The following is a 13,495-nucleotide window of genomic DNA, read 5'->3' on the forward strand; positions in this document are numbered from 1 at the left end:
GATGCCTTCAGTCATCGTGCGAACCATGGTCGCCTGCGGCGTAGAGCAAAATGATATTTTAGAACCAAGAAAAAATTTGGCATGACTTTGCCTAAAAATAGGACCAAAAAGAATGCATAGTGCCAAATTCTCGCCGAAACGGAAATGAATCAACATTCCGGCAACATATTGGCAACTATCGCATTTCAAATAGCGGTACATGCAAACACAAACATATATGCAAATCTAGCTAGGCCATAAAAAGTGCATGTGCACGTTGTTGGAGGGAGAAAAAAGTAGATCTACAACATAAAGAAAGCTTTCCCATTACTTACCTCTAAAAAAAAGATAATTTAACCACTTAATTTGGGTGAATCTATGGTGCAAATGAGGTGAGGAGGAGGAGGCAGCCGAGACAAGCATGGAGGAGGAGGTGGAGAGAATGAAGTGGGGAAAGTGAGTGTGGTAGGTGGCTGTCCAAAATATCTAGCTGGTCTCAGGTTACTAATGGCGCACCATTAGGGGTGCGCCATAACTAGTTTTGCAAAAAAAAAATTTGTTAGTAGTGGCGCACCGTGGTTGTGGTGCGCCATTACTAGTTTTGAAAAAAAAAAGTAAAAAAAATTTTGTTAGTAGTGGCGCACGGAGCTTGTAGTGCGCCATTACTAGTTAAAACTAGTAATAGCGCAATGTGCCCTGGTGCGCCATTAATAGTTTTGGAAAAAAAATTGCTAGTAATGGCGCACCGTGTGTCTGGTGCGCCATTAGTAATGAGGACACTAATGGCGCACCTGTATCTGGTGCGCCACTGCTATATAGCAGTGGCGCACCACATACATGGTGCGCCATTAATGTCCATATCAGCTATAGCCCTTTTCCTAGTAGTGATAATATCATGGCAAAGCTCAGCGAGACACCACTGAGATCGGGCACTAGTCCATGTTACTCGGTGATTGGCATATGTGGTGTTGCAGGGCCTAGGAAGACTACCTTTGCACGTAATAATCGAGACTACATAGAGGAGGAATGCAAGGAGGAGAAACTTTTCCACACCATCATGTGCATTCATCTCTTCGAGACTTTCAGTGTTGATGATATCTTTCATGAAGTGCTTAAGGATATTACCAACGATCGGCACCTCAACATGTCACATTGTGAGGAGCTAAAAGACAAGTTAAAGGAATCATTGAGTGGCAAGCGTTTCTTCTTGATGTTGGATGATCTGTGGGTGAAGATCGAGAACGACCAACAACTGGAGGAACTAATCTCTCCACGCAATGTTGGGATGAAAAGAAGCAAAATCTTGGTGACGATTTGAACAATAGTTGCAACTAGAGCTCTGTGTGATGATGAACCTATTAAAATAGCTGATTTGGGCAAGGATTTATAGTTTTCGATATTTATGCATTATGCACTGGGCACTACATGTGTTGCCGATGAATAATTTATATAAGTTGGGAGGGTGATTGCAGAAAAGTTGCACCAATCACCTATTGCAGCAGTAGCAGGGACAGGGCGACTTGGGACAAACCCAGATATCAAGTTTTGGAAAAATACTTCAAACCATGGCATGTTCAATGACACCATGGATGCGCTTTGGTGGAGCAATCAGCCGCTTAATCCAAACATCAGGCGATGCTTTGAATTCTGCAATATTTTCCCCCAAAGATCAAAGTTGAGAAGGGATGAGTTAGTTGGGCTATGGATAGCGCAAGGCTTTCTAAAGAGCAGCTTGGCAACAAAGGACATGGAAGATGTAGTCGAGGGCTACATTCAAGAGTTAATGTCATGCTCATTTCTGCAACCAGAAGTAGATGATTCATCTGAACAAGAATACTTTAAAATTCATGTTGTTGCATGATTTATTAGCCAAGGTTGCTGGAAGTAATTGCTTCTGGATTGAGATTACAAGGAGCCACAGAGAAAGCTGGAAGGAAGAAGTCCCTCGAGATGTTCGACATCCTTTTAAAAATTAGGATGCAGAATTGATTACTGAGAAGATCCTTGGATTGGAAAATTTGCGCACTCTTATCACTGATGTTGTTGAAGAGGATACACCAATTGAGGAGAAACTCATTGAGAGTATATGCAAGGGGCTGCCGAGATTGCGGATACTATCTTGCATTCAGCAAGAAATATCATCGAATTAGGAAAACCAACAAGTTCTCGGTCCCAAAATCTATTGCTTGGTTAAAGCACCTACACTATCTTGCTTTTAGGACAAACTACTCATTTTTCTAAATGGAGGAGGACCCCCGGCCTCTGCATCTGGACGATGCATGCAGCCACTTTACTAATTATTCACACAAAACCTTACAAGGTCATAGAACAGTAAGACTGAAGCCACCGTCTAGGCAACAAAAGGGTCGCTACTCCTATCCAATTGATGAAGGAATGCTGATAGTCTGGGCCTAATACCAAACAGACCTCACAGCCTAACCTAGCATCTAAGACCTGAGGTCACAACCAGGACGCCTGCCAGGTATGGGCACCCACACTAGTAGAAAAAGGGTCAAATGTGAAGCACATTAGTGCCGGTTTGATTTTGAGCCGGCACTAATGTGTGCATTAGTGCCGGTTCCAATGGCTAGCCGGCCGCTCTCATTAGTACTGGTTCGTGGCGAACCTTTAGCACCGGTTCGTGCCACGAACCGGTACCAAAGTGAGTGGTGGCAGGATGTTGTCAGTCTGGGGCCCTTCAAGCACCTTTAGTACCAGTTCGTATCACGAACCGGTACTAAAGGTCGTCCTACATAAACCCTTCGTCCACCCGAGCTCGCTCTGTTCTTCCCCTTTCCCATCTCCTCTCTGTTCTTCCCCTCTTCCTGTCAAGCTCATCACACACTTTGCCCAAAATTTGTCAAGATTTGAAGGCCCCCATCCATTCAAATGATCACAAAGGTTAGCAACTTTGTCCTTTCATCTCTCATTGCTAGATTAGCTCTTGCAATGCTTTATATAGTGATTGATTTGTGAGTTTAGTAATTTGGGAGGAATTATATGTGCTAGTATTTGATTTATATACAATTTGAGCTCAAAAATAACACTTAGTTTGCATATGTAGGTGTGGTTTACTTAGTGCCTTCTAAATCTCCGTCGTAGCCACCGTCGATCGCCCGCACCGTCCCGTCGCCGGCACCACCTTGAGGTGAGCCTCTTGTTCATGAATGTTTTACATTACCAAATTGATGTTTGTGTGATTTGTATATACAGTTACTCGTATAATTATCTTACCTGTACGTTGTTTGTTATACATAGTGCCATGGTTTTGATATCCGTCCCCGTCGGCCCTTGTCCTTGTTATTATTCGGATGTGGTATATTCTCTTTTAAAACTAGTTGTTGCATTTCTTGTTTATGACAAATTATGCCCATCAAGTTGACATAGATATTTTTGTCTAGGAGGTATGTGAACCGGAAATTCCAACCGACCTTATTGTCGAGAGGTTAAATTTAGTTGAAAGAGAAAATGAGTATTTGAAAGAAAAATTGAAAAGAATTGAGGGGGTGAAGATGGAATTGGAGTTGCATGTTGCCGATGTCGTCGATGATCACAAGATCAAGATGGAGAAAATGCGCTTGAAGATTAGAAAGATTAGAAAATATGCCATTGATAGTGAGGCTTGGTATCATTATGTTGTTGGATCAATTGTTACCTTAGTTGCGATCTTGATCGCATTAGTTGTTGCATTTAAATGCTTTAGCTAGAGAGTTATTTGTTTGTTGCATTTAAGTGTTGTATGAACTTTATGTATGAACTTTATGTATGAACTTGTATTAATTTGGTCTTTTCGGTGTTGTGTAATGAAGATGAGCCGACAATGGATGTACGATGACCGATGCACTCCCAAGTTCATTAATGGTGTGCAAACTTTTCTGCTTGTGGCTGAGGCAAACAAGCGGGCGGATGGTTTTATGCCTTGTCCATGTGCTGGCTGTAAGAACGATCACAATTACTCTAAGTCAAGAACCATTCACGTCCACCTGTTTGAGTCCGGTTTCATGCCCCACTATAATGTTTGGACCAAGCACGGAGAAAGATGGGTTATGATGGAAGACAATGAAGAAGAAGAGGACGACGACAGCTATCCTAGCCATGGGTTCCCTGAATACGATGATACAACAATGGGGGAAGAAGCTGAGCCGGCAATGCGGGAAGAAGCTGAAGAAGAGGCATCAGATGAGCCCGCTGATGATCTAGGTCGGGCCACTGCCGATGCAAAGAGAAACTGCGCAAGTGATCTGGAGAATAAGAAGAAGTTGCAGCGCATGTTAGAGGATCACAAGAAATTATTGTACCCGAATTGCGAAGCTGACAAGAAAAAGTTGGGCACCACACTGGAATTGCTGCAATGGAAGGCAGAGAATGGTGTATCTGATAAGGGATTTAGAAAGTTGCTGGTAATGATAAAGAATATGCTTCCAAAGGACAACGAATTGCCCGAGAGTACGTATGAAGCAAAGAAGGTTGTTTGCCCTCTAGGGTTAGAGGTGCAGAAGATACATGCATGCCCTAATGACTGCATCCTCTACTGCGATGAGTACGAGGATTTGAACGCATGCCCGGTATGCAGTGCATTGCGCCATAAGATCAGCCGCGATGACCCTGGTGATGTCGAGGGCGAGCGCCCCAGGAAGAAGATTCCTGCCAAGGTGATGTGGTATGCTCCTATAATACACGGTTGAAACGTTTGTTCCAAAACAAAGATCATGCCAAGGCAATGCGATGGCACAGAGAAGACCGTAAGAAAGACGGAAAGTTGAGAGTACCCGCTGACGGGTCGCAGTGGAGAAAAATTGAGAGAAAGTACGGGAAGGAGTTTGCAGATGACGCAAGGAACGTATGGTTTGGTCTAAGCGCGGATGGCATTAATCCTTTTGGGGAGCAGAGCAGCAACCATAGCACCTGGCCTATGACTCTATGTTTGTATGACCTTCCTCCTTGGTTGTGCATGAAGTGGAAGTTCATTATGATGCCAGTGCTCATCCAAGGCCCTAAGCAACCCGACAACGACATTGATGTGTACCTAAGGCCATTAGTTGAAGAACTCTTACAGCTGTGGAATGGAACAGGTGTACGTAGGATGAGCACGGATAGGAAGAATTTGACCTAAAGGCGTTGCTGTTCATGACCATCAATGATTGGCCTACTCTCAGTAACCTTTCGGGATAGACAAACAAGGGATACCGCGCATGCACTCACTGTTTGGATGATACCGACAGTATATATTTGGACAATTGTAGGAAGAATGTGTACCTGGGACATCGTCGATTTCTTCCGAGCAGGCATCCCGTAAGAAAGAAAGGCAAGCATTTTAAAGGTGAGGCGGATCACCGGACGAAGCCTCGCCACCATACTGGTGCTGATGTACATGATATGGTCAAGGATTTGAAGGTAGTATTTGGAAAGGGTCCTGGCGGACAACCTGTTCCGAATGACGCCGACGGACGCGCACCCATGTGGAAGAAGAAATCTATATTTTGGGACCTGCCCTATTGGAAAGACCTAGAGGTCCGCTCCGCAATCGACGTGATGCACGTGACGAAGAATCTTTGCGTGACCCTCCTTGGCTTCTTGGGCGTGTACAGGAAGACAAAAGATACACCTGAGGCATAGGAGGACCAGCAACGTATGCACGGAAAAGACGGCATACATAAGGGTCATGCCAGCTACTCTCTTACCAAAGAAGAGAAGGAAATCTTCTTTGAATGCCTGCTCAGTATTAAGGTACCATCTGGCTTCTCGTCGAATATAAAGGGAATAATAAACATGGCAGAGAAAAATTTCCAGAACCTAAAGTCTCATGACTGCCACGTGATTATGACGCAACTTCTTCCGGTTGCATTGAGGGGGCTTCTACCGGATAACTTTCGATTAGCCATTGTGAAGCTATGTGCATTCCTGAATGCAATCTCTCAGAAGGTAATCGATCCAGAAATCATACCAAGGTTAGAGAATGATTTGGTGCAATGTCTTGTCAGTTTCGAGTTGGTGTTCCCACCATCCTTCTTCAACATCACACTACAAGAAACCTGCTTATCTGTGACGGTTTTTGGGTGACGGTCCTGTAATCCGTCACAGTCTATGACGGTCCTCAATTTGCCGTCACGGAAACTGTCACCGATCAGTGAGCCGTGGATGGGCCTGCATTGGGCATCCCCGTAATGACGGCCCGACCGAAACTGTCACGCAAATCGTCAGGGATTGAACAATTGGGCCTGATCGGGCTTAGTTTTTATTTTATATATATAAGTCAGACCGTCATGGATTACCACTTACGCTGATGTGGCGTGCATCGCCTTGTGTCGCCCACATGTCAGTTGGATAATACAAGAGGATTAAAAAAACAGTTCATGTATATTCCTCGATTAGCCTGAGACCAGAAGAACGAAAAGAAACAAAACCGCTCAATCCCCTCGGCCCTCGGTGCCGCCAGCGCCGCCGCCGACTGCCCCCTCGGCTATTGGTGCCGCCAGTGCCGCCAGCGCTGCCGCCGACTGCCCGGGCAAGGGTTCTTAGATCCGGCGAGTTGGGAGTGTGGGCGCCATCTTCCAGATCATGTCCAAGTCGCCGCTAGCGCTGACGAGCCAATCGCCAACCGCCGCCCACCAATTGTCTCGTGCGTAGGAGCAGCCACCGGCCGCTGTTTCTGCAACAGTCACTCCTCGTTGCCCCACCTCAACATCGGCCCAGTTAAGTACGTCTCAGATTAAAATCTGAATTTGATCTATTTCTGAACCCTTGACCATACAGAGAGAAATAAGATGGGTTTCTCCTTGGTATTGTTATTCCATTGTACTAGTTGATTTATTGAGCCGAATGTCTTTTTGGGTACTGCAAATTCGAGTGGTGTCGTTCAAAAACAAATTCCTCTTGCTGATTCCAGTGGTGTTGATAGACTGTAGAATAGGAAAAGTACTTTGCAGTCACCATGTTCTCAATTTCTCACAGATCACCAATATTGTGTGTTAGTACAGACTAGCCAATTCGTATTAAAGTTTATTGGTTTGAACTAATCTACATGTAAGATGGAGCGATTGTGTCGTAGATTATAATAATACTACCAGTCAGTTAGTCGTATCTACATGTAAGATGGAGAGATTGGGAAGTTTCAGAAATACACCTACTGGAGTAAGCTTCAGAAATACACCTACAGTTTGTTCTTTTTTTTAGCCATACTCATTCCATTAACCTGACACTGCAGCATACATCGCAAGAGCATCTGCGACTTGATTACATACCCTCGGGCAATATGAAATGCGAAAGAAATTAAATTTTAAACAAGCAAAATATTTAATCTCCTTGAAGAGGATCCCATTTATTGCCAAATCAATATTAACCTTCAGTACATCATATCCTGGAGGAATCCATCTGTCCTGTAGCAGCATAGTAGTATCCTTCTTTTCCTCAACCAACATAATATCCTATACTACACTCTTGACTCGCTTGATTACAGTTGTGGTATTTCTCAGCGGCTCGCCTGTGTTCCTTTTATTTCTCGTGTCACTCCACACCCAAAGCATCGTGATGCACTTAATTTTCTTTTCGTCAGGTAGCGCTAGAATTTTGGTAACTAGCTCCTTCGTCCCCTGCTCATCCAGAAGCTGAATTCTTATTTTGCTCCAATTGCATCTCCCTTCATAGTGGCTTGACATTTTTGCATCAGTCCATGTTCTTCCGAGCTGCTGCATACTGGAGTATGCGATTTTATATAACTTTATGCAAGTGATGCACCTGGTACTAGACTCATAAACATGTAAATTTTGTTATACGTTTGTGCTGTGATTTTGTACATTGTGTAACAGTAAGTGAACTTGCTTTTCCCCTCTGTGCAAGTTATTTTTGTAGGTCACGTATCTTACTGTGAATTGATGTTTTGCAGAGCATGTTTCCTGGGAACTGCTAGTAAACATGTTTCCTCATTGATTATTTACCTTTGATTAAGTTGGTCTTTTTTCGATAATGCAGATGGATAGATCTTGGATTCGTGGCACACTGTTCTCTCGAGAGTACGTCAATGGTGTCAAAGAGTTTATGAACTTAATTCAAGCAAAATTCAGCGAGGATGAAGAAATACCATGCCCATGTAGAGAATGCCTTAATCGCAAATACTGGCATCAAGCTGTTGTGAACAAGCACATATTGACGCATGGCATGGAAAGTACATATACTCGCTGGATATATCATGGAGAAGACTTCAATGCAGATGTTATTGAGCATCCTGTTGATGTGCATGACTCTGAGGATGGTAACAATGGTGCTGACCGATTTTAAGATATGTTTCGCGACCTACGCACAGCAGTAGAACAAGATCAGAAGGAAACTGGAAATGAAGACGGTAACAATGATGCAAATCCTTCTGAGACTGAGTCCTTTTTGAAAAACGTGAGGAAAGAGGCAAAGCGGCACCTTTACCATGGTTGTAGCAAGTTTTCAAGGTTCTCATTTGTGGTGAATCTTCTTCATTTGAAGTCATGCCATAGGATCACAAATAGTGCATTTACTGACATTTTGAAGCTAATGGCTGAAGCATTCCCTCAACCCAATACACTCCCAAAATCTTATGACGAAGCAAAGAATCTTCTAAAGGAATTAGGCCTTGGGTATGAGTCTATACATGTGTGCATCAATAATTGTGTTTTGTTCAGAAAGCAATATGCCAAGCATGACAACTGCCCAGTTTGTGGCATGTCAAGGTGGAAAGACCCTGCTAGAAAGAAGATACCACAGAAAGTTCTGAGGCATTTTCCATTGGTGCCTAGGCTGAAGAGGATGTTTCTTTCCAAAAAAGCATCAGAAGAAGCACAGTGGCACAAGCTAAAGAGGCAACCCAGTGAGAAGGAAATGAGCCATCCAGCTGACGGTGATGCGTGGCAAGATTTTGATAAAAAAAATATCCAAAATTTGCAGAAGATGCCAGAAACATGAGGCTTGGCATTGCCACTGATGGGTTCAATCCTTTCGGAAACTTTAACACAACCTATAGCATGTGGCATGTATTTGTTGTGCCATACAACCTTCCACCTTGGGCATGCATCGATCAGTCAAATTTCACGATGGCTCTGTTAATTCCAGGTCCTAAATCACCTGGCAAGCACTTTGTGTTGGGGAACGTAGCAGAAATCCAAAATTTTCTATGCATCACCAAGATCAATCTATGGAGTTTACTAGCAACGAGAGGGAAGGAGTGCATCTACATACCCTTGTAGATCGCGAGCGGAAGCGTTCAAGAGAACGGGGTTGATGGAGTCGTACTCGTCGTGATCCAAATCACCGATGATCCTAGCGCCGAACGGACGGCACCTCCGCGTTTAACACACGTACCGAGCAGCGACGTCTCCTCCTTCTTGATCCAGCAAGGGGGGAGGAGAGGTTGATGGAGATCCAGCAGCACGACGGCGTGGTGGTGGAAGTAGCGGGATTCCAACAGGGCTTCGCCAAGCACTGCGGGAGGAGGGAGATGTGTCACGGGAGGGAGAGGGAGGCGCCAGGGCTTAGATATTGCTGCCCTCCCCCCCCCCCCACTATATATAGGGCCAAGGGAGAGGGGGGGCGCAGCCTTGGCCCTTCCTCCAAGGAAGGGTGCGGCCAGGGAGGAGTCCATCCTCCCCAAGGCACCTCGGAGGTGCCTTCCCCCTTTAGGACTCTCCCTTTCCCTTATCTCTTGGCGCATGGGCCTCTTGGGGCTGGTGCCCTTGGCCCATGTAGGCCAAGGCGCACACCCCTACAGCCCATGTGGCCCCCCGGGGCTGGTGGACGCCCTTGGTGGACCCCCGGACCCCTTTCGGCACTCCCGGTACAATACCGATAATGCGCGAAACTTTTCCGGCGACCAAAACAAGACTTCCCATATATAAATCTTTACCTCCGGACCATTCCGGAACTCCTCGTGACGTCCGAGATCTCATCTAGGACTCCGAACAACTTTCGGGTTACCGCATACTAATATCTCTACAACCCTAGCGTCACCGAACCTTAAGTGTGTAGACCCTACGGGTTCGGGAACCATGCAGACATGACCGAGACGACTCTCCGGTCAATAACCAACAGCGGGATCTGGATACCCATGTTGGCTCCCACATGCTCCTCGATGATCTCATCGGATGAACCACGATGTCGAGGATTCAATCAATCCTGTATACAATTCCCTTTGTCAATCGATATGTTACTTGCCCGAGATTCGATCGTCGGTATCCCGATACCTTGTTCAATCTCGTTACCGGAAAGTCTCTTTACTCGTTCTGTAACACATCATCCCGTGATCAACTCCTTGGTCACATTGTGCACATTATGATGATGTCCTACCGAGTGGGCCCAGAGATACCTCTCCGTTTACACGGAGTGACAAATCCCAGTCTCGATTCGTGCCAACCCAACAGACACTTTCGGAGATACCTGTAGTGCACCTTTATAGCCACCCAGTTACGTTGTGACGTTTGGTACACCAAAAGCATTCCTACAGTATCCGGGAGTTGCACAATCTCATGGTCTAAGGAAATGATACTTGACATTAGAAAAGCTCTTAGCAAACGAACTACATGATCTTGTGCTAGGCTTAGGATTGGGTCTTGTCCATCACATCATTCTCCTAATGATGTGATCCCGTTATCAACGACATCCAATGTCCATGGTCAGGAAACCGGAACCATCTATTGATCAACGAGCTAGTCAACTAGAGGCTTAATAGGGACATGGTGGTGTCTATGTATCCACACATGTATCTGAGTTTCCTATCAATACAATTCTAGCATGGATAATAAACGATTATTATGAACAAGGAAATATAATAATAACCAATTTATTATTGCCTCTAGGGCGTATTTCCAACAGTCTCCCACTTGCACTAGAGTCAATAATCTAGTTCACATCACCATGTGATTAACACTCACAGGTCACATCACCATGTGACCAACATCCAAAGAGTTTACTAGAGTCAACAATCTAGTTCACATCACTATGTGATTAACACTCAATGAGTTCTGGTTTGATCATGTTATGCTTATGAGAGAGGTTATTAGTCAACGGGTCTGAACCTTTCAGACCCGTGTGTGCTTTACGAATATCTATGTCATCTTGTGGATGCTACCACGCGCTACTTGGAGCCATTTCAAATAACTGCTCTACTATACGAATCCGGTCTACTACTCAGAGTCGTCCGGATTAGTGTCAAAGTTCGCATCGACGTAACCCTTTACGACGAACTCCTTTTCACCTCCATAATCAAGAAAATTCCTTAGTCCACTAGATACTAAGGATAAGTTCGACCGCTGTCATGTGATCCATTCCCGGATCACTATTGTACCCCTTGACCAACTCATGGCAAGGCACACTTCATGTGCGGTACACAGCATAGCATACTGTAGAGCCTACGTCTAAAGCATAGGGGACGACCTTCGTCCTTTCTCTCTCTTCTGCTGTGGTCAGGTCTTGAGTCTTACTCAATACTCACACCTTGTAACACAGCCAAGAACTCCTTCTTTGCTGGTCTATTTTGAACTCCTTCAAAATCTTGTCACGGTATGTATTCATTTGAAAGTACTATTAAGCGTTGATCTATCCTTATAGATCTTGATGCTCAATGTTCAAGTAGCTTAATCCAGGGTTTCCATTGAAAAACACTTTTCAAATAACCCCGTATGCTTTCCGGAAATTCTACATCATCTCGGATCAACAATATGTCATTCACATATACTTATCAGAAATATTGTAGCGCTCCCACTCACTTTATTGTAAATACAAGTTTCTAACAAAATTTGTATAAACCCAAAAACTTTGATCACCCCATCAAAGCGTATATTCTGACTCCGAGATGCTTGCTCTAATCCATGGAAGGATCGCTGGAGCTAGCATACCTTTTAGCATCCTTAGGATGGACAAAACCTTTCTGATTGTATCACATACAACCTTTCCTTACGAAAACTGGTAAGGAAACTTGTTTTGACATCCATCTGCCAGATTTCATAAATGCAGCTAATGCTAACATGATTCCGACGGACTTAAGCATCGCTACGGATGAGAAAATCTCATCGTAGTCAACTCCTTGAACTTGTGAAAATACTCTTTGCCACAAGTCGAGCTTCATAGACGGTAACATTACCGTCCATGTCCGTGTTCTTCTTAAAGATCCATTTATCTCAATGGCTTGCTGATCATCGGGCAAGTTCACCAAAGTCCATGCTTTGTTCTGATACATGGATCCTATCTCGGATTTCATGGCTTCTAACCATTTGTCGGAATATGGGCCCACCATCGCTTCTCCATAGCTCATAGGTTCAGCATTGTCTAACAACATGATATCTAAGACAGGATTACCGTACCACTCAGGAGTAGTACATATCCTTGTCGACCTACGAGGTTTGGTAGCGACTTGATCCGAAGTTTCATGATCACTATCATAAGCTTCCACTTCAATTGGTGTAGGTGCCACAGGAACAACTTCCTGTGCCCTGCTACACACTAGTTGAAGTGACGGTTCAATAACCTTATCAAGTCTCCACCATCCTCCCACTCAATTCCTTCGAGAGAAACTTTTCCTCGAGAAAGGACTCGTTTCTAGAAGCAATTACTTTTGCTTCCAGATCTGAAATAGGAGGTATACCCAACTGTTTTGGGTATTCTATGAAGATGCATTTATCTGCTTTGGGTTCGAGCTTATCAGCCTGAAACTTTTCACATAAGCATCGTAGCCCCAAACTTTTAAGAAACGACAACTTAGGTTTCTCTAAACGGTGTCGTCTCAACGGAATTGCATGGTGCCCTATTTAAAGTGAATGCGGTTGTCTCTAATGCCTAACCCATAACAGATAGTTGTAATTCGATAAGAGACATCATGGTATGCACCATATCCAATAGGGTGCAGTTATGATGTTCGGACACACCATCACACTATGGTGTTCCAGGCGGTATTAATTGTGAAACACTTTCCACAATGTCTTAATTGTGTGCCAAACTCGTAACTCAGATATCTCTATGATCATATCATAGACATTTTATCCTCTTGTCATGACAATCTTCAACTTCACTCTGAAATTACTTGAACCTTTCAATAATTCAGACTTGTGTTTCATCAAGTAAATACGCTCAGCATCTACTCAAATCATCTGTGAAGTAAGAACATAACGATATCCACTGCATGCCTCGGCACTCATTGGACTGCACACATCAAAATGTATTACTTCCAACAAGTTGCTCTCTTGTTCCATCTTACTGAAAACGAGGCCTTTCAGTCATCTGGCCCATGTGGTATGATTTGCATGTCTCAAGTGATTCAAAATCAAGTGAGTCCAAACGATCCATCTGCATGGAGTTTCTTCATGCATATATACCGATAGACATGGTTCGCATGTCTCAATCTTTTCAAAAACGAGTAAGTCCAAAGATCCATCTACATGGAGCTTTTTCATGCGTTCTATACCAATATGACTCAAATGGCAGTGCCACAAGTATGTGGTACTATCGTTACTATTTTATATCTTTTGGCACGAACATGTGTATCACTGCGATCGAGATTCATTTT

At 44.1% G+C, this 13,495-nt stretch overlaps 1 pseudogene; it reads left to right on the forward strand.

The window, feature by feature from the left end:
- The window catches only part of LOC141020674 (putative disease resistance protein At3g14460), a 105,279-nt pseudogene that overhangs the window by 41,010 nt on the left and 50,774 nt on the right, over positions 1–13,495 (forward strand).

This window comes from Aegilops tauschii, chromosome 3 (genome assembly GCF_002575655.3).
Source record: "Aegilops tauschii subsp. strangulata cultivar AL8/78 chromosome 3, Aet v6.0, whole genome shotgun sequence".
Lineage (NCBI taxonomy): Eukaryota > Viridiplantae > Streptophyta > Magnoliopsida > Poales > Poaceae > Aegilops > Aegilops tauschii.